General features: G+C 36.1%; 1 pseudogene; it reads left to right on the top strand.

The window, feature by feature from the left end:
* LOC139890561 (extracellular ribonuclease LE-like) lies at positions 1–23102 on the top strand (annotated as a pseudogene).
* Positions 23103–25299: the final 2197 nt, after the last annotated feature.

The raw sequence follows: 25299 nt of genomic DNA, 5'->3' as shown, positions 1-25299 counted from the left end.
ATGAAGTTCCAATCCAATAATGTGTTGCTCTTGATCCAGTTCTTGACATTGCATTCTCTAATTGTACTCTCTGCTTCGCAAGGTTTCGACTTCTTCTACCTCGTTCAACAGGTCTAACATCCTTATATCCTTATACTAGCTTTTAAACCCGTGTGTATACGGTCCGAATTCTTAATTATTATTCGTTAATATCGATATAATTTTAATTTTACTTGTCTAGAGTCTTAATATATAATACCCGACATTAATTGTATCCTTTGAAAAACCTCTATGTACACGGAGAATTTTCATTTTAGTTATCTACTGATTATGATTGTCACTAAAATGAACCTTATTTCTCTTAATGTTAAGCGATACAGTAACAAATGGAGTTGTTCATGATATGAGACGTATCAGGGTCGGTCTCGAGATTTTGAGTGTCCTACGAGGCGGAGAAAAGGCCCAAACGAATAATAAACTATTAGAAATGAGAATAATACATTAATACAATTATGCAACATGTTTTTCGTACTCGTATTTACCATATTCGATTTTTATCAATTACATTTTACCGATTCGATTTTATCAGTTGTATTTTACCGATTCGTTTTTTATAAAGTTTGAACTACAATAATGTAAACAATATAAACTTAATTATAACGCTTAAACAACCATAAATAATATTGAACAATACAATTATAATTTATAACGCTTAAAAAACTATATATAATACTCCGTACTAAACAATATGAATAGTTGAAAACGAGGTGTGTGTGGCTTGCTATGGTGCATGAGTTTTAGGTAATTTAGTTGAAAGTTGATATAAACATTATAGTCACAACAGCAGCATACAATTGATAGCTTACATATGAAGATGTAGTTAGGACCTTAGATCATACGTTGTATCTAGATTAATGGCGGAAACACTAATTAGAATGAGTCGAATACGTATTAGACTAACGGGATCGAATTAACCAATGAATAATTGATAGAATCGATGCCTAAGACTGTGTATTCGGTTGGTAAGGGTTTTGGGACGATTAGCAGCAAGTAATACGACGGCCTAAGGGTTTATGGTGTGTAACCTAACACAAAACCACGAAACCCGTATTTATACTAAATACAGTGACCATCGGCCGGTGGTCGGGGACCTTCGGCCGATGGTGACAGTCCCTCGACCGATGGTCCCTACCATCGGTCGATGGTCTTGAGCAGCCAACCGACTGCTTGACCTATTCACGACATTATACTAAGCATCATAAACCCAAAGTATAAGTGTCCACGTACATATATGACTGAAATATCAAGTACATAACAAATAGAACAATAAACGTAATAGAACTCGGGATTTATGCACCAACAAACTCCCCCTAAGACCTAGTTCTATTCCATAAGTCTTCAGTCATCATACGGATCGATCACCATGTTGTTCAAATAGCACAGCTTAGCCACTTTAACATACTGTTCAGCCTGTACCCTGTTTTCACGACGATAAAGCATACGGTTATAGTACAAAGTAAAAATATCAGCTTCGGTACAGTTCCTTAACCAGATCGGATCCAACACACGAATACAATCGATATCATCTTCCTTCAGCTTATCTAAAACAATCACAGCTTCCTCAGAACGATCATCATAAAACCACCAACGAAATCTCTGACTCCAATTCTGCGGCAATTTTCTTAACGGAACCTTCTTCATAGTCTTTGCCGGCTTATACTTCAAAATTTGTCGAGATACTCCACTAATAGGATCAACCCTGTACTTAATCCTCGGATACTGTGGTCTAAAATCCTTCCAGTTATTCGAATTGTACGCGATTCGAACTTTCTTAACCAACAATGATGAGCGATCGTTCATTCCACAATACAATATCTTTAACCTGGCAATCTGCATAAGCTCAAAATACGGCAGTGACTTGAACTCATGACCATGTTTGATGTAGTCAACTCCAAACTCTCGTTTAATTGCAAACATGTTGAATTCTTCAATGTATGCCCAGGCCAAGATCCTTCCTTTCGCACCTTTCCTCAAATTTATCATCTTCAAATACTTTGGCTTAAGCTTCGGTTTTTCACAATACTTTCGAATCCTCAAAATATCACGCCAGTCAGCTTCTAACTTCGCATCAACCTCGTCATTATACTTGACTGGCAAGAACCCTTCAGGCAAAACCTCAGTTCTCTCTTTCTCTTTACACCTTCGATTCAAAACTTCGTCATCTGTTCTAAACAACTCCTCAAAACCAGGAAGATCTTCATTCCTATCATTCATATACGTAGGATATTCTTCAAAAGTAACATCTTCCATTAAACCATCAACTTCCCCATCATCGATATCCTTAGAAATCTCAGGGCCAAAAGAATCATCCTCTGATGGAGGATCATCAGACTGTGCGTCAGCAGCTTTAGCTTCTTCTTGCTCTAGACGCACCAGCTCGTCCAGCTCAGCTCTGGTGAAGTTGTGAGGGATCTCCCCCTCCTCTAAATCATCATAAATAACAGAATGCTTGAGCTCATCCTGTTTAGACAAGAATTCACTAAAACTATAATCAATTTGTAAAGGAATTACTGACAGTGCTGTTTCTTTTGAAGTACCAGGAGCCACCACCATTTGAACATCAGTTTCTCCCTCTGGCAATTCAACCAGATCAAACTTCTCTTCCCAAGCAGTAATCTTAGCCAAAGCCGACTCTGCCACCTTTCTAGCTTCAGAAGCTTCTTTCTTTGCAGCAGTTAACAACAATGATTGATCACCAACTTTCTTCTGTAACAAATCAACCTGAGTTCTCAACCTAGTAACATCCTTAGTTTTCACACGATTCTCTTCTCTCAACTCCTCCACTTTCGCATCCATATCCTTCTTCATTCTCAGATTATCAGCCATAGCTTGAACATACAAATCATTCAGATTCTGAAGCGCAGATGAACTAACTCCTCCTTCTGCTCCTGTATGTGGTGCCTCCGGAGTTGGAGTAGACACAGTCTCTTGAGACAATTGTTGAACAATTGGCGGTGATTGATGTTGCGGTTGAGTTTGTTGCCGTGGCTGACTTTGTTGATGTTGTTGACTTTGTGCTTGAGTAGGTGCAGTTCTTTGTGTAGCACCTGTAGCAGAACCACCTGGATTCTTCAAAACCAACTTAAACCTCTTGCTCGGTCTCATCTTTGTAGAAACCTGAAAACCTTCATCTTCTACCAGACGTCTCCTCTCACCTCTAGGAGCTTCTTCACCAGTACCAGTATTAACATCAACGGGCTCATCAGCCAAACCTCCAGTACCAGAACCACCTGTACCCTGAGTATTCATCGGCTGATCAACCTCTTCATCACTGTTTGCTAGCTCAAAATCAGGCTTATGACCAGATAGACTGTTCTCATTCCTCCACTTCTTGCCTGGTGGACATTGATAATCTTCCCTCGCAAGATGACACACCATCTTTCCATCACTAGCACTCTTCTTTTGATTTAAACGATTAAACGTAAGATCAGTCATATGTTTCAGCTCGATGACGTCCTTCTTTGATCTCGGTAGATCCATAGTTTGAGCATTAATCATTATCTGCAGGAACCTCGGATAAATCAAGTATTGTTGGCTCGTAACATTCTCCATCAACAGATCAAATATAACACCCGAAAAATTGAAATCAGCTTTCAGAATCAAGGCAGCAAACATTCCCTGATAAATCTCACTCAGCTCATCAAATCCGCCTTGTAACGTACTCAAACACTTAACAATCACTAAAGACAGATATCTGTACGGTGGAGTGAATCCGCTTCTTTTGATCGTAGCACGTGTAATATCACCAGCATACTCACATCTCAGCACACATCCAGTAATCTTAGTCTTCGACAGTCTCTTGGGCATTTTCTCATCATCCTCAAACAAAAACGTGTTCCGAATAGTATACTCAGATATCTTAACCTCTTGATCACATACTCGACTTACTATCACAGGCTTATTATCAACAGTTTCCACACTAGCGTTAGCCCAAAATTCTCTCTGATGAGAATAGTAAGCAGTACATGGCATTGACACCGCAGCAAATATCCTTGAACGCTTCAAGAATTCAATCACAGTCTTGTACTTGCTAGCATTTGGACCTTTGTCATTTAGACACGCCATCAGATTAGAGTTAGGGCTCGCCTTCAACCCTGGAAGACTAGCAGATGTGGGTCCTCCTGATGATTCAGTCTCAGAACTGTGGACAGCTTGTTCTTGATCCATTTATGCACCTGACATGATTAACAAAAACTGCAAACACAATTCTTAATCAGCGTTAAATTCATGATTAATTAAGTATCACTGATTTATCATCACAGAACATATCACATTAATACGATCACGGTTACATAATCACATGTTCAAAGTTAGAACATTACAGACATAAGATACCGTATCAATGCTAACAGGCTAGCATTATCAAATTACACAATAATCTGAAAATAATCAAACATAAACATAACATCAGAATCAATCATCCCATTATGGGATCCTCTGGCACTAACTTTTCTTCATGTTGAATCACACCAAGTTTCTCAAACAAGTTATACAGTAAAGCTGCATATGGGAATGGTTCTTCTGATTCAAGAAAATCTTTCATCACATGAATGAGCAAGTGTCCCACATTCACTTGAATACCCTCTAGTAGGCAATATAGAAACAAGACTTCAGTACCAGACAGCAAATGATCTCCTTCTCTCCTAAAAGTCACATTTCTTTTGATGATTCTCAAATGTATCTCATATTGTGGCAAGATATCTTCATCACTAACCTCAACTCTACCAGTATACACTACCTTCTCTGGCTTGCATAACCTAACAATAACATCTGACAATCTGAATCTACTGGGAATCTTTCTGATATCTTTGCTAGGGTACAGTATCTTAACCCCAGTATGAGGAACGTTTAACAGGTTTGAGAATTCCTCTAAAGTCCACCTATACTGTTGATTAAATAGACCCGAGTGTACAAACTTCTTCTTACCATCCTCTATAGCAACATTGGCGTAAAATTCTCTAAGTAGAGCAGGACAGTAATAATCCCCAATATCTATGAAAGCCTGACACCCAATCTGTTCCCAAGGACTATAAGTCTGTCGAGTCGCAATGACCTTTTGTTCTACTAAGATTGGTCGATATCTAGCTAGGATTCTCCTACGGTCGATGTTGAACATCCATTGACCAACAAATGAGCCACCTGACATTCTAATACAAACTACAAGCACAAGCATTAGATGGGCATCACAGAAATTATCAGAGACCAATCATTCAATTAAAATTAATCAAAATAATCTACCATCGGTCCAACAGAATGACCATCGGTCGATGGTGGAGACCATCGGTCCGTTGGTCTAGACCTACGGCAGATGGTCTAACCACATACACACACTGGTCAAATAACGACCTTCGGCCGAGTGACAAGATGTCCGGCCGATCGATGGACACCATCGGTCGATGGTCAGAGACCCTCGGCCGGAGGTAGTTCATCAGATCTGTGACCCGAAATTGATCAAATCGTCCGATTTGACGTTTCTAGTTCAAATTCCTGTTATAACAGATGCTAAAGGGGCCGTTTATCATACATCAAACATCAATTTCAACAGATCTCAAATAAAACTGATCCGATTTAAAGTTTATACTTCGAACACTAAATCATCGATTACAAACAAACGATTAAGAGTTATGTTACCTTGTTTACGGCGCTAAGATCACAAAGAAAAGATGAATAATAAAAACTGGATCAACACCTTTCTCCTTAACTTCAGAAAATTAGGGTAAAATCACACAATTTTGGCCAGAGTGACTGACCCGTTCGTCGCTGGGTCCTTTTATACCCTGTCAGTGACCATCGGCCGATGGTCAAGTCCGTCGGCCCGATGGTCTTGACACTCGGGCGAGGGTCTGAGTCCATCGGCCGGATGTAAAGACTGTCGGCCGGTGGTCTGACATGTGAAAACTTTTAAAACTTAACACTTTTCAATATCAGACTTTTACCCATTTACACTAACTCCCCCTGGGACTGATCTCCACAATAAAAAAAAAAAAACATCACGCTTTGTTCCTTTAAGCTCAAAACAACTTATATTCAAAACAATAAGAAACCTAAGGTTCCTTTCACAGTAAACCTTACCCAGAACTGAGTTGTGGACTTAAAAGATGAAATATAAATGCACATGCAACTAACACATGAATGCAAACTAATTCAGAAATGCATGCTCATGCAAATACACAAAGCAAATAACTGTACAAGATCAAGTGTATCATGATCAGCAATATAATAACAGATATAATCAGTAACATTTAACCTTTTAGATCTGTGGATAATAAACCTTTAACATCAGTTTCATAAAGCATTAACATTAACAAATTCATGATGTTATCAGCATAGGAACAAATAATACAGCTTATCATCAGTCACATTTTCAGAAGAATAACATATCTTTTTGTGAGTTGGCATATAAAATTGATTGAATCTTTTTGATTCGGGGATCAGAACTGAACTATATTGACATGTTATTCCATAGTTCATTCACGAACTTATTCATTAAAGCATATACAGAACAACCTTCAAATATATCAATAAACATTCATCAACTTTCACCCTAGACTTCGATGATCACGTTAGATTAATTACTTTAACATTTTTCAATGTCAGATTTACATCACAAAGTCAGTCCTCGTTTGAGATCGCACGATTTCTCGGGTAGAACAATTGAGCACAAACCTGTTGACGCTGTCCTCTTATCACATCAATGTACTTTCGATTCTATTGAACAGAACCATCTCACGATGTTTCTAGCAACCCTGTCAGCCTTTGGCTTCTACCTTAAACTTATACCTTTCGTTTCAGATAACATTGTTAATCTCAAATTTATTGCATACTCTGTTAAGGACGCATACCGGCCGCTATAAACCCCATACTTAAACGGAAATAGTATGATGTATGGTGTTGGATGGATGGAAGTGATATATATATTTGAGTGATGGAACGCTAAGATACCTTCCAGAAGATATTCCCTCTATCCAGGTCAATAGGCACAATCCCATATCACAGACAAAAGATGTAAAGTTCACTAATTGAGATGTGAACTAAATGATTTAAGTTCTCTATATCCGATGATCTGATAAATTCTCCCCCTCGGATGTAGATAACGAAATCGTTCAAATAAGTCTCCGATTGGAATGTATGTTGTCTCAAACATTGATAACCGAGAAATCTCTGAAACTCTGTTCAATTCTTGATGCATGATTCTCTTGCAGCTATGTAGTGCATCATGTTATTTACAAATTGAAATAAATACATAAATAAACATAAACAATCCATAACTTGCAAATTTTTTTTTTTTTTTTTTTTTTTGGATTTTCTGATGTTGCATTTTCTCCTTACAATACATAAACAAAATAAATAAATAAATGATTACAACTAAACATAATGATGACGCACCACTGTCTTTGACATTTGTTATAACTGCACGGAAAACCAATCTTCGTATGTGGAAATCTAGAACCCGATGATGTTGCCTTTTAAAAATCATCCTGTGTCTGTGATACAAAACTGCACTTCTCAACCCTTTTAGAGAAAACACCTCCCTTTGGGTACCCGATATGTATGTTGTTGGATTTCGGTCCAAGTAATAAAGGTAAATAGAAACAAGTATGCATCCTAGTATGATGCATACTTGGGGACTCACAAAATTATCCTTTTGCTACCGAGTATAAATCGTAGTAGGGGAGACCTCAACCGTCTGTCGAGTTTCTGTTCAATCATTTCTCGGTACATATTCAGTGATAAGTAGGTGACTACCCTCAACCGCTGTAAACCTTTCCAGGATTTCCTCATCATGATATTTACGCGTTATTAGTGTGATCATCTCTATCTAGAATTAGATCAATAAAGTTTACCAACATATTATCAATCATCCTGTATTACTTGTTTTTCACAACTTACATGTCAGTTCAGTATTGCAATCACTTCCCCACAAACATAACAAGCAACTCATTTTCTGATTTTTCACTTTTTATGGATTTTCTATTTTTTCTAATTTTTATTTGTTTTTCTGGTTTTTCAATTTTTATGGCTTTTTGATTTTCTCTGTACAAAAGCATAAAACTATCTAAAAACATAAGCAAACATGCAAATTTCAGTAAAAACTAATCTATCATGCAAACGAAAAATGCAAATGATCTAGAAGCTATCATGCAAAACTATTCAAACTCTACAAGCAGTTTCTAACCATTCACAACTCAGTCTCAGGCTTAGATTCCTCTGTGTCAGGAACCTCAGTTTCAGGAATTTCAGTTTTAGGAACTACATCTTGAAGCAACTTAACACCTATCTCATTCAATAGAAATTCAAAACATGGTTTATCAAAAGCTTTTGTGAAGAGATCAGCCCTTTGGGCTGTAGTGTCAATTTGCACTACATCAATTAACTTTTTCTCATAGCAATCTCTAATGAAATGGTATTTAATCCCTATATGTTTCGTTTTAGAGTGATTTACGGGATTCTTAGTGACAGCTATGGCAGCAGTATTATCAACATAAATAGGGGTGTTAGAGATTTTCAAACCATAGTCACGTAGTTGCTGTTGTATCCAGATAACCTGTGATGTACAGCTGGCCGCGGCAATATATTCTGCTTCACAAGTGGACTGAGCCACTACTGTCTGCTTCTTACACTGCCAGGTTACTAGTTTGCTACCAAGAAATTGACACCCTCCTGATGTTGACTTGAAATCTTTCTTGCAACCTCCATAGTCTGAATCACTGTACGCTGTGAGATCAAAACCATCCTCACACGGATACCATAACCCTAAGCTGGGAGTATCTTTTAGATACCTAAGAATCTTCTTGACCACTAACATATGATGAACATTAGGGTTTGCCTGATAACGAGCACACAGGCACACCGCAAACATTATATCTGGTCTAGAAGCAGTTAGGTACATTAGAGAACCTATGATAGCCCTGTACAAAGTAGGGTCCACTGGAGCACCCTCCTTATCTGGTGAAATCCCATGATTAACCGACAACGGAGTCTTAGCTGGTCTCTCTGTATCTACCTGAAAGCGCTTAAGGATATCAGCAATATACTTCGTCTGATGTAAGAAGATGCCTTTATCCGTTTGAGCTACCTGCAAACCTAAGAAAAACTTAATAGTTCCCATGGAACTCATCTTAAACTTCCGTTGCATAACCTTCTCGAACTCATCAACCATACTCTGATCTGTAGACCCAAAAATAATATCATCAACATAGACCTGCACTAACATAAGATGTTGTCCTTTCTTCTTGATGAAAAGTGTCTGATCAATGACACCTCTCCGAAAACCATTTTCAAGCATGTAGTTGGACAACGTTGCATACCAAGCTCTAGGAGCTTGGTGTAGACCATATAGCGCCTTTTCTAGTCGATACACCTTTTCTGGGAAATGCGGATCCTCAAAACCAGGCGGTTGTTCAACAAACACTTTCTCGTTTATCTCACCATACAAAAACGCACTCTTCACATCCATTTGATAAACTTTGAAACCCATATAGGACGCGAAGGACAAGAAAATCCTGATAGCCTCCAGTCTCGCAACTGGAGCAAAAACCTCATCATAGTCAATTTCCGGGATTTGCTGATATCCCTTAACCACCAATCTAGCTTTATTACGAATCACTATACCCTGCTCATCTTTCTTATTCTTCAAAACCCAATGAAGACCATAGGGTACACAACCATGCGGTGGATTGACTAACCTCCAAACCTTAAGATGTTTAAATTGCAACAGCTCTTCCTGCATAGCACTTACCCACTCATCGTACTTTAAAGCTTCGTATACATCTTCCGGCTCGATTTGACACACATAACACGAGTGGGCATGAACAAACACTCTCCCTGTCTTGTTCAATGATGAATAAAAAGCTGTCACCAAATTCGCACTTTCACTTTGAACATCTTCAACTGCAGTCATATTTTCAGTAACCGCGGGAACCTCAGATGTAGAGATAACTCCTGACGTGGATGCCCCAGATGTAGTAGTTTGAGGAGGATTGACACTAGGCAGTCCTCTTGTATCCACATAATAGTCTGCCAGACGCTTTGGTGGCAGAATAACACGATTCGATCTCCGTACACCTCCTGCATCTGCTATCTGTTCTGGATCAGTCACAGTAGATGGTTGGTTATATAGAGGACTCAGATGTCTCTCTGTCAATACTGTACGTTCCACATCATCATCTAACTCACTATCTTCATCTGTATCAACTACCCCGTCCTCATTAGACTCAAGATTACCTTGAACACTTTGTGGACTTGGTTGCACGCTAGAAACCGGATTCTGAACCTGCGTAGGATTAGTGATAACATTTTCTGAAGAATTCCGAGAATCAAACAATATCTGAGTCAAAAGTTCTTCCTCTGTAGCACCTGGTGGAAGATTGAATGAATCAAAAAGCTTATCATACTCAAACTGCCATGCATAACCTTTACTGACACGAGGCGGTGCATTGCGCTGAATATCAACTTCAAACTGTTCTTCCAGACGTTTTGTCTCATTGTTGTACACCCGCTTGTTCGGATTCCCGTAACCCAAGAAGATACCAGAAACAACCTTTGAATTAAATTTTCCTCCAGCATCACGTACCAAAATAGTACAAGGTGCGCCAAAGGGTTCGAAATGTTTAATATTAGATTTTCTCTTATGCAGCAGCTCGTAACAAGTTTTACCATGACGCTTCACCATGAGAACTCTATTCATAACATAACACGCTGTACTCACAGCTTCACCCCAGAAGGCAATCGGAAGACATGAATCAGCTAACATTGTTCTTGCAGTCTCAATCAAAGTCCTGTTCTTTCTCTCAGCAACACCATTTGACTGTGGTGTATAAGCAGGACTGAACTGCTGTTGTATCCCCTTTTCGTTACAAAACTGCAGCATCTGATTGTTCTTAAACTCTGTACCATTATCAGTACGAATCTTTCTCACTTTCAATTTATATAAACTTTCGAGCTTTAGAATCAGCACCTTAATATGCTCAAAAGTATCCGACTTATTCTTCAACATCACCACCCAAGAAAAACGTGAATATTCATCAGTAACTACCAAGCAATAGGATTCTCCTGTGAGATTTTTACAGTTGACTGGACCAAAGAGATCCATATGCAACAGCTCCAAAGGAATGTTAACAGAATGATGCTTTTTGGTAGCATGTGACTTTTTCGTTTGTTTCCCCTGTTTACATGGAAGACACACATCAGGAATATGAAAACTTTTAAGATTAACACCATCAACTAATCCATTGTGTACTAGATTGTTCATCTTCCTCAGACTCAAATGACCCATACGCTTGTGCCATATGATAGACTCTTGTTCAGTAGCTTTAGAAACGAAAGCCTGATGGCCAGTAGCTTCCTTTACATGAGCCTTACGCATGTCAAGGATATAGAGATCCTTGCATCTGGGAGCAGTCATCAGAATCATGTCTTCCGGAATAACAAATTCTTTCTTCAAAATATAGCATTGTTTATCATCAAATGCTACTGTATACTTCTTGTCAGCAACCTGAGAGACTGAAAGCAGATTGTTTGACATCTGCTCCACAAAATTAACCTTATCAAAGCTGACATTTTCATTCGCGATTACACCTTGAGCAGTAATAAACCCTCCTTCACTACCAGCAAAAGAAACCGGTCCACCATCCACTGTTTTCACATTAGAAAGTAAGGACAAGTTCCCTGTCATGTGCCTGGACGCCCCACTATCAACAATCCATGTACTGCAGCGTGGATTGTAGGCAACCTGCACATTAAAGTAAGAGGATTAGTTAGAAAGGGCAACCCATGCCCTAATGGCAGTGGGTTTCCCGTCAATGCCAACAACTGGAAATTCCACCCATTGTCCCTTGGATCCCGAAGGACCTGCAGGACGTTGAACACCCTTCACCTCAGATTTTGGTCTCCAAACTGTATTATTAGGCAATGGTTTTCTATAATAATCGTTAGTTTGAAAAGCCTTTGAATCAATTACTTTCACATTTGAATTGTGCACAGGAGAAGATGATCTTCTATAAAAAGAACGATTTGGGCTGAGATCAATCTTCCTGCGGGGTGTCTGTCTAATGGGTCCACAATCCACAGCCCTGTGTCCCAGCCTCCCACATTTGAAACAGTTAACATTATCAAAATCATTAACGTTAAACAACCTGCGTCTAATCGGTGAAAACTGTCTCCTAGGCTGTTCAGTACGTTGTCTAATCGTAGGGGGTGTCAAAACCTGTTTTTCAACAGTCTGACGCCGACTAGGCGGAACATACTTGGACACTTTCTCAGAATTAGAACTCCCACCTTTAGGTGGTTGTTCTACCTTAGGAACACTAACCTGCTGTTTTCCTGAATTATTTTCTTTAACAAACTTAATAGGAGTAGACAAAGTGGTCTTTTTCTTACTCTGTTTGGGCCTTTCTACACTCTTTGTCGGCGTCTTAAGACTCTCACTCCTATTCTCACTGTGTTTTGGATTCTTAAGAATCGTAACTGGCTTAGTCACTGGCACAAATGGTTTGCTATCTTTCTCAGTGTCTATGTCAGTATCAGACTCAGTCTCATAAACAACCTCTGTAGGGTTCTTAGAATCAACAACCTTACTAGCACTAACTACTGGGGTCTCCTTAGGTTTACCATATGGTGGTTCCACCACTGGTTCCTTAAACTTCTCTACGGGCTTATTAACATACTCACCCATAAGAGGTGGTGCAACCTCAGAATATCCCAGACCCTCCCGTTTAGGATGATTAAAAGTCTGAGTCACATACGACATCCTCTGCCAGTTATCTATTCTAGCTTTCTCAGACTCATATTTTAACTTAAAAGAATCCTTTTCAGCCTTAAGAGTCTCTATTTGCCCCAAATACATTGTGATCACCTTTTCATCATCTCTAATGGTTGATTTCATGTGACCTATTTGGTTTTCTAGAGACTTAATCACCTCAACATATTCTTTCTGTTTGTTAAGGTAGAAAAGGGCATCTTCATAGTTCTTCTTGTTGGTCTGATTTTCTAAGCTTAGGTTCTTAAGGTCAGTCCTAAGTTTAGGGCAGGTCTCACAAGTAACAGGTATTTCACTTAGCTTAGAAATAACGCATTCAAGTCTTTCAATTTCCTGTTCATAACCAAAACAATAAGCACATTTAGAAATTGAATCAGTACATACCTTATCATTACTGGAAGTATTAGCCATAAAAGCATAGTTATTCCTTCCATCCTGTGATTCTGCATCTGACTCTGATTCGTACTCCGAACTTGTGCTGTCCGAATAATCAGCTTCATAACCTTCCTTACCCTCACTATTATCTGAACTAACTTGACTTTGAACCGTCACAACTTTCTTATCACCACTCACAAAATCACGGTTGAGCAAATGACCCAACTCTTCTCTGAACCAAGTACCCTCATGACAACTTTTACCTTCTTCTTCATCGGATGGATCAGTAGTAAACTCAATGTCTGACAAATCCTTGGCTTTCCGGAACTTATCATACAGCTGTTCCTTAACCCTCTTTCTGAAACACCATTTCATAAGCTCCTCAGCTCTCTTTAACCTTGCATCACACTTGCACACATAGCATGTGCAGTTTGGATTATCTTTACCCTTACAACCTGCTCTTCTTCGAACTACTCTTTCTTCCTCAATTTCAGCCGGACTCTTTCCCACAAATACAACATTAGCTTTCTGAGCATCAACTGGAATAGACCAGTCACAAACTTCATCAGGATATATTGTGGAACCAGTTAAGGCTTTAGGTTGAGCAGAACCAGATGATTCCTTCTCAACAATGACGTGTTGGGGAGTCACTGAGATGGTTGTACTAAGAAAAGGATCATGATAACCAGCCTTTGGTGGTCTAGTACAAGTCTTCTTGAAGTGACCAAGTTCATCACAGTTGTAACATCTAACCTTCGCCATGTCAAAACCAAACTTAGAATCCCTGTTTAAACTCAAAGATCGTTGACCAGTTCTCTTTAAATACTTCCTTGCACGCCTAACAATGCTACCCATACAGTACAGAATGTCCATCCTCTCTAGCTCATCTTCATCGATCTGATCATAATCTTCATTCTCGAGATGATTGTTAAGAACCTGTCCACTAATCATATCGTTGTAAGAGTTAACAACGATAGCAGCTAAAGCCATGTCCTCCTGAATGGACTCAATAGATCTTTTCCTGATATTTTCAGTTTGAAACATAGGACTCTGAGTCTGAGGTGGAATCTGAGTCTGCTGAGTCGGAACGTCCTCAATCATCTTAATTGTAGAGTTCTGTATTTTGGCATTAAAGTAACCAGATTGTGACTTTGGTGCAGATATCTGATTTGCATTTGCTGTGATGTACGCTGTCTGCAATGGAGCATGACCAGAAGAAGAAGCACTAGATGTGACATTGGCTGCTACAGTACCAAGCCTTTTCCTTTTGGCCTCAACCTGAATATCCTTCTCCATTAACTTTGAAGTAAATGCAGTCAATGTCAAAGGACGTGCAGAAGCAACATATAGGTTTTGGATCTTCTCTACTTCATAATCCCACTTCTCAGGAAGACCAAGTGCCAAGACTTTTATTGCCTTATCATCTTTTACCTCAATCCCATAATCCGTCATCTCGGCAACCAATAACCTGTACCTTTCTAAGGTCTGGCTCAAAGTTTCTGTTGGAAGGGCTGCAAACACCTTCCACTCATCCTTCAACACTTTACCTTTAGTTGCTTTATAAGTAGCAGTACCCTCAGTTGCGGACACAATAGCCTGCCAAAGAGTATAGCACGTCTTATAACGGTTCTTAAACTGACCGAAGATTTCCTTAGACAAGGCTTACATTAACTGAGCATAACACCGACACTCAAGATTATACCCTTCGCGTTCTGCGGGATCAAAATCATGAGTTTCTTTAGGTTCACCGTCAGCCCCTGATGGCCAAACAAAAGGAGTCTCAATACACTCCCAAAGTCGAGAATCTTGTCCATTAAGGTAAATCACAAACCTAACTTTCCATTCTAAAAAGTCTTTTAAGTTTTCAAGCCTCGGAACTTTATTGTTAGATCCTGATTCACTTTCGCTTAATAATAGTCTTTGGATTCCGGGTGCAATAACAAGTGCACTGTATTCGTTTGTTAATTTCTCGTTTGTATCAGACATTATTAACCGATTAAGAGATTAATTATGGATTAATTAAATTATTCTGGATTAAAAGAGGATCGGCCGATGGACTGAGACGATCGGTCGGAGGACTGAGACAATCGGTCGATGGTCTAAGGACGAACGGTCGATGGTCTAGACAAACGGTTCAAGGTTATCACAAACTGTCCTCCGGTTCAACTTAAGACGATCGGTCGAGTGTGAGTGACTATCGGTCGAAGGTCAAGACACTCGGGCGATGGTCAATAACGATCGGCCGAGGGTAGTTCTTACGTATCTGGGCAGAAAAAAACTAGGGTTTTTGGCCAAAACTCAAATTTTGATTGATTCTAACGTTCTGGACTCAAACAAAACCGATGAAAACTTCACAAAAACACCTTTGAACACAAAAACACTGGATTTAAACGTAAAAGTTCCAACCTTTTAATTGAAACCCGTTTTGACACAAACCCTAATCACAAAAATCAAAAATTCGACTCAAAAACGTATGGATCAGTAACACAACGCTCTGATACCACTTTGAAGATGTAGTTAGGACCTTAGATCATACGTTGTATCTAGATTAATGGCGGAAACACTAATTAGAATGAGTCGAATACGTATTAGACTAACGGGATCGAATTAACCAATGAATAATTGATAGAATCGATGCCTAAGACTGTGTATTCGGTTGGTAAGGGTTTTGGGACGATTAGCAGCAAGTAATACGACGGCCTAAGGGTTTATGGTGTGTAACCTAACACAAAATCACGAAACCCGTATTTATACTAAATACAGTGACCATCGGCCGGTGGTCGGGGACCTTCGGCCGATGGTGACAGTCCCTCGACCGATGGTCCCTACCATCGGTCGATGGTCTTGAGCAGCCAACCGACTGCTTGACCTATTCACGACATTATACTAAGCATCATAAACACAAAGTATAAGTGTCCACGTACATATATGACTGAAATATCAAGTACATAACAAATAGAACAATAAACGTAATAGAACTCGGGATTTATGCACCAACAACATACAAACATTTTGTAAAAGTCAAATACGGAGTATAATTTTAGAGGGTCATGTTTTTTTGACTCTCTGTGAAAATGAGATGTTACATGTGAAGTGTAAGATTATATCATGATTTAAAAATATAATATTGTTACTGCACACAAAAGAGTTATGTTATGTCTTAGGATCCCATCGATGTGGAAGTAAAGAGAGATAATGGGAATTGTGTGTATAAAAGTAATTTATGGTATTCTCACATCCCATTGGTTGACATACAAAAAGGTGAACAAGTAACAGCTTTATAAATAGAGATAGATGACAGATTATTTAAAATTCAAGGCTCCCATTCTTGGTTGAAGCCCAAATGATGTCAATTTTTTCTTATATTTTGTTTTCGGCCTGAGTTTCCTTAGTGATTGAGTGTATATATATATTATATAATTGGGGCTCTAAAAATAATCGGTCCTAAGTAAATGTCCACCTTGCTCCCCTACGGGCCAGGCCTGAGACTTATCGTTGTATTTTGCAACGTGACATTTGTTTATCATATAGACAAGTAATTCTTATATGTAATAAATATTAAATTGTCAATTATAAATTATAAATTATAAATTGATAATGTATATAGTAAATTTTATGTATATATATTTTATTTTATATTAGAGCATCTTACATCTTATAATGTATGTAGAATCATAAATAAATTATAAAATAATATATTGTAAATTTTGCTATATGGTATGACATTTCATCGATTCAAATTATATATATATATATATATATATATATATATATATATATATATATATATATATATATATATATATATATATATAGACTAGTGAAATGACCCGTAGAACTACGAGTTTGTTTAAACGAAACATTCCGCCTAGCTTTTATACATTCTCGTACTCAATTCAAAATAATTAATTAAAATAATTATTAATAAGATTTAAAGATTTAATAATAATAATTAATTAATTAATAAGATTTAATTTAATTTAAAATTATTTAGATTAATGATATCACTCAGCATTCTTAGATTTTTTTCTTTTGTTTTTGATATTTTTTTAACAAAAGAAATAGCCTAATAATGACATCATCATTATAGGATTTTAATAGAAACTATAGATATGTATGTCGTGTAGATTTATTATAAATATATATCTGCAAAAAATATTAAATAATACTAAATTAATATTAAATAATGTGCTTATTTAAATAATTATATTAAATACTCAATTTTGATTCATTAATAAATTTCAATTTTAATTTTAATAATTGAAGTTTTAAAAGCCGCTTCCTAATTCAGTGTTGTAAACGACGCATGTTGCGTCGGTTGCGATGTTTTAGTGACAAGCCCGTCTCAACTCCGTCCCGTCGTCTAATAAGTCGCTAAACGGTCAAAATTCGGATCAAGTGAGGGAAAGGTCGGGTCAATGTAGGGATGGCAAAAAAACCCATACTCGATGGGGAAACCCGAAACCTAATATTTTTGGGACGGGTTCGGGCCTGATAAATGGGTCTATGGTCGGGTACGGGGTTAGTTTTTAGTTTTTTTTTTGCGGGGTTGGGTCCGGGGATGGTTTTAGACATAAACCCGATTACCCGCCTCGTACACCCGGGAAAAACCCGAGTCCATATACTCGGACCATATACCCGATTACTCGGCACGTTTACCCGATTATCCAGCTCGTATACCCGATAACCCGGCCCGTACACCCAATTACCCGGCCCGTATACCCAAAAATAGACTCGAATAACCATGGGATAACTCATTTATCTAATAGTTCTTAAGTAAATGGGGACCCAAATACCCGTGGAGAAACCAGATTACCTGCTAGTTAGTAACTAAATGGGGACTCGACGGGTTCGAGTCCGGGTTCGGGTCTGGGATTACCTAAACTCTGCTCAAACCCGACCCGATGCCATCCCTAGATCAATGCCAATCAAAAGTCAAAAGTCGGTTTAAATCGGTTAAATCGATCAAAATTGGCGTAGTTTAGTATTACTCTTTTGTATTATATATATATATATATATATATATATATATATATATATATATATATATATATATATATATATATATATATATATATATATATATATATATATATATATATATATATATATATATATATATATATATATATATGGGGCACGATCCATGGATAAGCTTAAAAGGAGTACAAACGGGATAAGCAAAATAAAAAAAAAAATTTGAATTTTTTTTACATTCATAAATCTGCATTAAAATTGTGACGATCGCTCCAAATCCATATGGACGAACACGTCATTCATCGATTTTATTGCGAGGTATTTGACCTCTATATGATACGTTTTGTAAACATTGCATTCTTTTGAAAAGGCACACCATAAATGAATATTTAAATCAAAGGTTTTCGACATCTGATGATTTCTACATATAGACAATCACTGTAAATAATAGTTTATAATAGTACTTCCATTGACAATGCAGTCAAAATAAGATACATGGTGATGATTTGGTGAATGCAACGTTTCCTTGATAAATATGCCATGTAAGACTCCATGCACATAGCTTGTCTAACATATAAGCAAATAGCGGAAGACTTCTAGGGAACCTGAGAATAAACATGCTAACAAGTGTCAACACAAAGGTTGGTGAGTTCATAGTTTTAGTGTTTCGCATAATCTGTATATAAAGGTGGATCACAAGATTTTAGTTGTTTCATCCAGAAACGTTTATCAAAATATTCTACGAAATTGAGCACCCTGGTAACTAAACTTAACGTATATATAATTTGTACCCTTTGTATAATCATCTTAATAATACACGCAAACCAACGTGTATGCTTCTCAAATAGCATACGTCCGTTAAAAGGCTAGTGCTCTAGCTCGGACGGGGATATCAAGCCGTATGGATCCATATACTACTACTCGCGCCCACCAGTTCTTATAACTAGCAGTTACTAGTTACCAAAGCTAAGGGATTTTCGGTTCAAACTCGGTGTAGAATTTAGTATGTACTTGTATCCATTGCGTTTAAAATAAAGTGCATGTATTCTCAGCCCAAAATTATAGATTGCAAAAGCAATTAAAAAGGGAGCAATGAAACTCACCTTAGCAGCATATAAAGTCGTTCACCAAAATGTGATCGAAACTCGAATTACCAAATAATCGTAGATCTCAACGTATCAATATTGAGATTCAATATTGTAGGAAAGTACGTAGACGTAATGGAGATGATAAATACTAGGTTTGACTTGTGAATATTACCCACAAATATTACCCATAACCTCCATAGCTATAACCCATAGTTTCCTTAGCTTTATCCCGCTCGAAAACCATTTTTGAAATCGTTTGGACATAACCTCATCGTAGTATTTTATGTATAATACTAATAATAATAATAATAAGATTAATAATAATATTAACCTTATTAATAATATTAATAATAATAATAATAATAATAATATAAATAATAATATAAATATATATATCAGAGAGAAAGAAAGAAATAAATATGAAGGTGTAAGAATTCGGGCAGAACTCGTAGCCTTTTATAGACTTGGCCAGATTTTTGCCTCCATGCGATCGCATGGATTTCTAGGCCTGTGGCCATGCGATCGCATGGCATCAGATTCCAGCCCACATATGATTTTGTCCTAACTCTTGTCGACATATTAAATAAATATAAATATAATATATATATTTTATATAATTAATTATATATTATATTAAATTCACGTGCATAGTTGACTTGTAATTTTTATTCCAATAAGTCGTACATCATCACTCGACTTATGTCCTGGTTCCGGTTTTTCGAATGTATTTTCGTACACTTAGAAAACTTGCATTTTACATTTTGTGACACGTACCTTTGTCAAAATATAAACTTAATCATTGATAACTATGTCACTCTAAGTGTAGCTTTAATCAATTAAGTGTTTTGGTTATTTGCTTCTATAAATCATCATCTCGTAGTATATACATACACACACACACACATATATATACATATATATTTATTTATTTATTTTGAAATAGTGTTTTAATGTAGCAAAGTCAATTTTTACTGTAGCAATTCACTGTAGCAAAGTCAATTTCACTGTAGCAAATAGTGATTTTCGAAAAACATGTAGCATTTTGTTTACTGTAGCAATTTGAAAATACTGTAGCAAATTAGTGTTTTACTTGTTCATCTTAAACGTTTTAGTTCACTTATCTAAATATCAATCGAATTAACAAACGAATATTACTATCGTTTACTAAATAACTTGAAATCATATATATTCAAATAGATATATAAACCAATAAGTTTAATGTATGGTATCATGCAATTAAAACTTTGTTACGTTTTCAAGTTATAGTAAATATATATGTATCTATTTACATATAACGGTTCGCGAATCGTTGAGAACAACCGAAGGGTATTTAAATATATAAAAGTAGTTCAAAAATTTTGAGATTCAGTTTTACAGACTTTGCTTATCGTGTCGGAAATGTTAATCATACAAAGATTAAGTTTAAATTTGGTCAGAAATTTCCGGGTCATCACAAAAATGCACCTCTAATCAATTTTTTTCATAAAAAAAAAGTTCAAAATCTTTCAAAAATCAATGATGAATGGTAAAATTAACCATTCATCGGGTTAATTTATCATTCATCTTGTTTACGATGAATGATAAAATTAATCAATACTAAAAAAACCAGATGAATGGTTAAATTAACCATTCATCTGTTTTTTTATCATTCATCATAAACAGATGAATGGTCTGCTTTTTTTAGCATTGATTAATTTTATCATTCATCGCGAACAAAATGAATGATAAATTGACCAGATGAATGGTTAATTTTACCATTCATCATCAATATTTACCATTCATCATCGATGTTTACCATTCATCATCGATTTTCGAACGATTTTGTTAAAAAACTTTTTAAATTTTTTTCGTTTTCTTCTATTTGCATATTAAAGGATCGTTTTTTTTATAAAAAAAAAATTTAAAATTTTACTTATCCAGTTTGTACCCCATTTAGTGCTTATCCATGGATTGGTCCATCTATATATATATATATATATATATATATATATATATATATATATATATATATATATATATATATATATATATATATATATATATTATATAAATCAATGTCAGTTAACTTCTGTCTCAGTGGCGTCTTTGGACATAGACAAGATAGGCGATCGCCTAGGGCCCAAAATTTTCGAAGGGCCCCAAATTTTTAATATATATATATATATATATATATATATATATATATATATATATATATATAGCTAAGTAAATAAAACTAATGTGTTCAATAAATTTAATTAAAAAAATTGTAAGTTAATTTATGAGTATTAGTCATTGATGACGCCGATCTTAAGCGATGTTGCATTCGTCTTGAAGATGCTCTCAAGTATAATGGAAAATTTGATATTGATGCAAATGAACTCTATGAGGAGTTAAAATTGCTTAAAAAGTTCTTGCCCGGTGAAACTATGAGACCGGCTGATGTTTTGGAAAATGTGAAAAAGATCGATTGTTTTCCTAATATAATAATTGCTTATCGAGTATTGTTGACTATTCCAATAACAGTAGCATTTGCAGAAAGAAGTTTTTCAAAACTAAAGTTGCTGAAAAACTACTTGCGGTCTACCATGTCACAGGAAAGACTTAATGGATTGGCTTTGATATTTATTGAGAATGATATATTGAAGAGTATTACTATAAAGAGCTGATAAACGATTTTGCTTCTAAAAATGCTAGGAGCGTAGTTTTATTTAAATAATAGTTTAGTTATAGTTAAAGGACAAATATTTTGAGTATATAAAATACTTTGATACGCATATCTTGAGAACTTTTTTTGTATTGGTAAGTTTTAATATTATATTTTTTTCCGTATTTAAAATTTTAACGTGTACAAGGGTCCATTTATATTTTCGCCTTGGGCCTTCGAATTGTTGAGACGGCCCTGGTCTGTCTCGACCCCCTTCTGAACGTATTAAATTCATGACCGTCTCTACATCGGCTCACGTTTTTTTTTCAACCTTCCTATATATAATAAAAGATTCAATGCATACATGACATCATATTATATTTTATATTCAACGTATTTATTATATTTTATCCTCCTGTATCTTTTAGTGGCCGGGATCATATTGTAACACAAAAACCCCTTGTTGCTTCCCGCCTACTGGAAAGCCAGCATCCAATTTCACTATTCATGGCTTTGGCCTACTAATAATACTGGTTCATATCCTTCATTATGTCCAAGCAACAACCCTTTTGATAAATCAAAGGTAATCCTTTTAATATTTCAGTTATATATTTATATTTATTAATTATTCTTTTGTTTAATAGTTGTAACTTTTGATCAATTAAATCTCAGATCGTGGACCTTACTAGCCAAATGCAGTCGCAAACTCGCAATGGCCATCACTATTGTGCCCAAGTAACACCGGGGAAGGATTTTGGAGGCATGAGTGGGATAAACATGGGACTTGCTCGGAAACCGTACTCAATCAACACGATTATTTCAAAAAGACACTTGACTTCAAGAACCAATGGAATCTCCTCCAAGCTCTTAAAAATGCTGCTATTTAATATCTTATAAATCGAATTAGTTTTAGAAACCATTTTGCATGCTATTGTTGCGTAAACTTATAACGCATGATACATATATGTACTAACCATGGACCTAAGTATAATATTATATCTCTGATGATGCAGGAATTCAACCAATTAATGGGCAAAAGTATGATGTTAGACGCATAAGGAGCGCGATTAATCAAGTGACTGGTTACTTTCCATGGATTGAATGTAATTACGATTCATTGGGTAACAATCAATTATACCAAATATACTTGTGTGTGGACTCTTCAGCTTCGCATTTAATTCGATGTCAGGCCCCCCTAAGAGGAAGTTGTGGTCCCATGATTCAGTTTCCTATGTTCTAAATTACATTACAGTTTTAATTAAATAAAAGGTAACTGAAACATGTTCATTTCTTTTGAAATCTGTAGTGCCTTTATGTGGTTTTTCTGTTTGTAATGTCTTATAAGCTCGTTATATATTAGTACGAGAACAGTTGCAATTTCTGCTTTATGAAAAGGGTTCAATCCTTATTATATCATGATCAATCATTAACGGCGTTGAAGGAATATACATATGAAATACGGAGTAGTAAAGTATGTTAAGTTATATATTGGGCAATAAAAATAAACAATTTCAGTTTCTGTAGTACTTTTATGTGGTTTTTCTGTTTGTAATGTCTTATAAACTCGTTATATATTAGTACGAGAACAGTTACAATTTCTGCTTTATGAAAAGGGTTCAATCCTTATTATATCATGATCAATCATTAATGGTGTCAAAAAGTGCAGCTCATATTTGGAAATTTGGTTCGGTCAATGTCATGATGGACCAAGTTTTTAATGACAATGGATAGCAGAATTAGGAAAAAGGGTGCGTTTGACTTTTTATGGTCAAACTGCATCATTTAAATATGCTGAATTTGGTAATCTGTTTCAATCTCTTGTCATTTTGCATTTTAATTCAAATTATGTAATATTTGACTTTTGACTTTTGACTTTGACTTTTGACTTTGACTTTTGAAAGTCAATTTGATTTTGTAGAAGTTATGGTGTTTATTTTGGTGAGCTTAATTGCCCAAGAGCGCTGTAGCTACAAGGTTGACTATAGGGTTAAAAGTCTGTCAATAAATCTGTGCTGGTGCTGCAGTGCACAATTTATTATTTCTGGCCTCTTTGAATTTTATATGTTGACCTTCTCGTTTGATGTGGTCGGACGTAGTTTGATCGTAAACAGGCTTGGTTCCTGTTTACCAGGTGTTAGTTTTGGTTATTTGGTGTCTTTAGTGGCCCTTATAATCACTAACACATTGAGTTAGATGGTGGTTTCTGGTTTCAACTTACTGGTTCAATTTATATAAAGTTGTTAAAGAAAGTGAAAAAAAGAAGTAAATGTTATAGCATTATGGTAGATCTAGTTGCTAGTGTGTGTAGGGTGTTAATTTTGGAAAATCAGAGTCAAACAAAGTCAACGCTTCAAGATTTTGAAGATTCAAGACTTCATGATCTCAAGTTATTGAAGATGTCAAGTTTAAAGATCTGAAGTGTGAACCCCAAGGGGTTGGCTTGGTGGTAGGATGCTTGGAAAGTTCCAAAGGGACCCAAGTTCAATCCTCACTTGCTACACTTTGGGGGGCTTGCCTTTCAAAAAAAAAAAAAAAAGATCTGAAGTGTGAAGTCATGCAAGATTTGATGATCAAAAGTAATAAAGATATCAAGTGGCAAAGTCAAAGGCAGTCAACAAGCTTGGAATTGAAGAATGTAGTAAATGTGATTTCTTGCAATATTGTCGAAGAGATTGTTAGTTGAACTTTTTTAGCTTTTTACTTGAATGTATAGATTAAGACATTTAATTTAGGGTTTATGTCAAAAAAATTGTATTATATCATGATCAATCATTAACGGCGTCAAAAAGTGCAGCTCATATTTGGAAATTTGGTTCGGTCAATATCATGATGGACCAAGTTTTTAATGACAATGGATAGCAGAATTAGAAAAAAGGGTGTGTTTCTTTTAAAAGACAATGGATAGCACAATGGACCAAGGGTGTATTGTGGTTTTGATTTTTTTAAAAGACCGGTCTTTCTTTCTTATTATTAAATCGTGTTAGCTATATTTTAACTATTATTCTTTTTCATTGAACTAGTCGTTACAATGGCTATGAAGTGGATACATTATGTTATTTTTGGAGGAGTTTGTGATGGGATGACAATGACGTGGGAAAGTCATTTTTTTATGGAATCATCACTGGAAGGTGTTGGTGTTGTTTCCCTTATTTGTATTGTCATTTTGATTTTTTTAAAAGACTGGTCTTTCTTTTTTATTATTAAATCGTGTTAGCTATATTTTAACTATTATTCTTTTTCATTGAACTAATCGTTACGATGGCTATGAAGTGGATACGTTTTGTTATTTTTGGAGGAGTTTGTGATGGGATGACAATGATGTGGGAAAGTCATTTTTTATGGAATGCTATGATTGAGAGTTGTGAGAAAGTTCGAGTTGATATGCTAAAATATAATTGATAAATGTAATAAAATACTCCGTAAGAAAAATAAACCAA

Source organism: Rutidosis leptorrhynchoides, chromosome 2 (genome assembly GCF_046630445.1).
Source record: "Rutidosis leptorrhynchoides isolate AG116_Rl617_1_P2 chromosome 2, CSIRO_AGI_Rlap_v1, whole genome shotgun sequence".
Classification (NCBI taxonomy): domain Eukaryota; kingdom Viridiplantae; phylum Streptophyta; class Magnoliopsida; order Asterales; family Asteraceae; genus Rutidosis; species Rutidosis leptorrhynchoides.
Note: the sequence above shows the minus strand (reverse complement) of the source record. Positions and strands in the feature narration are given on the sequence as shown.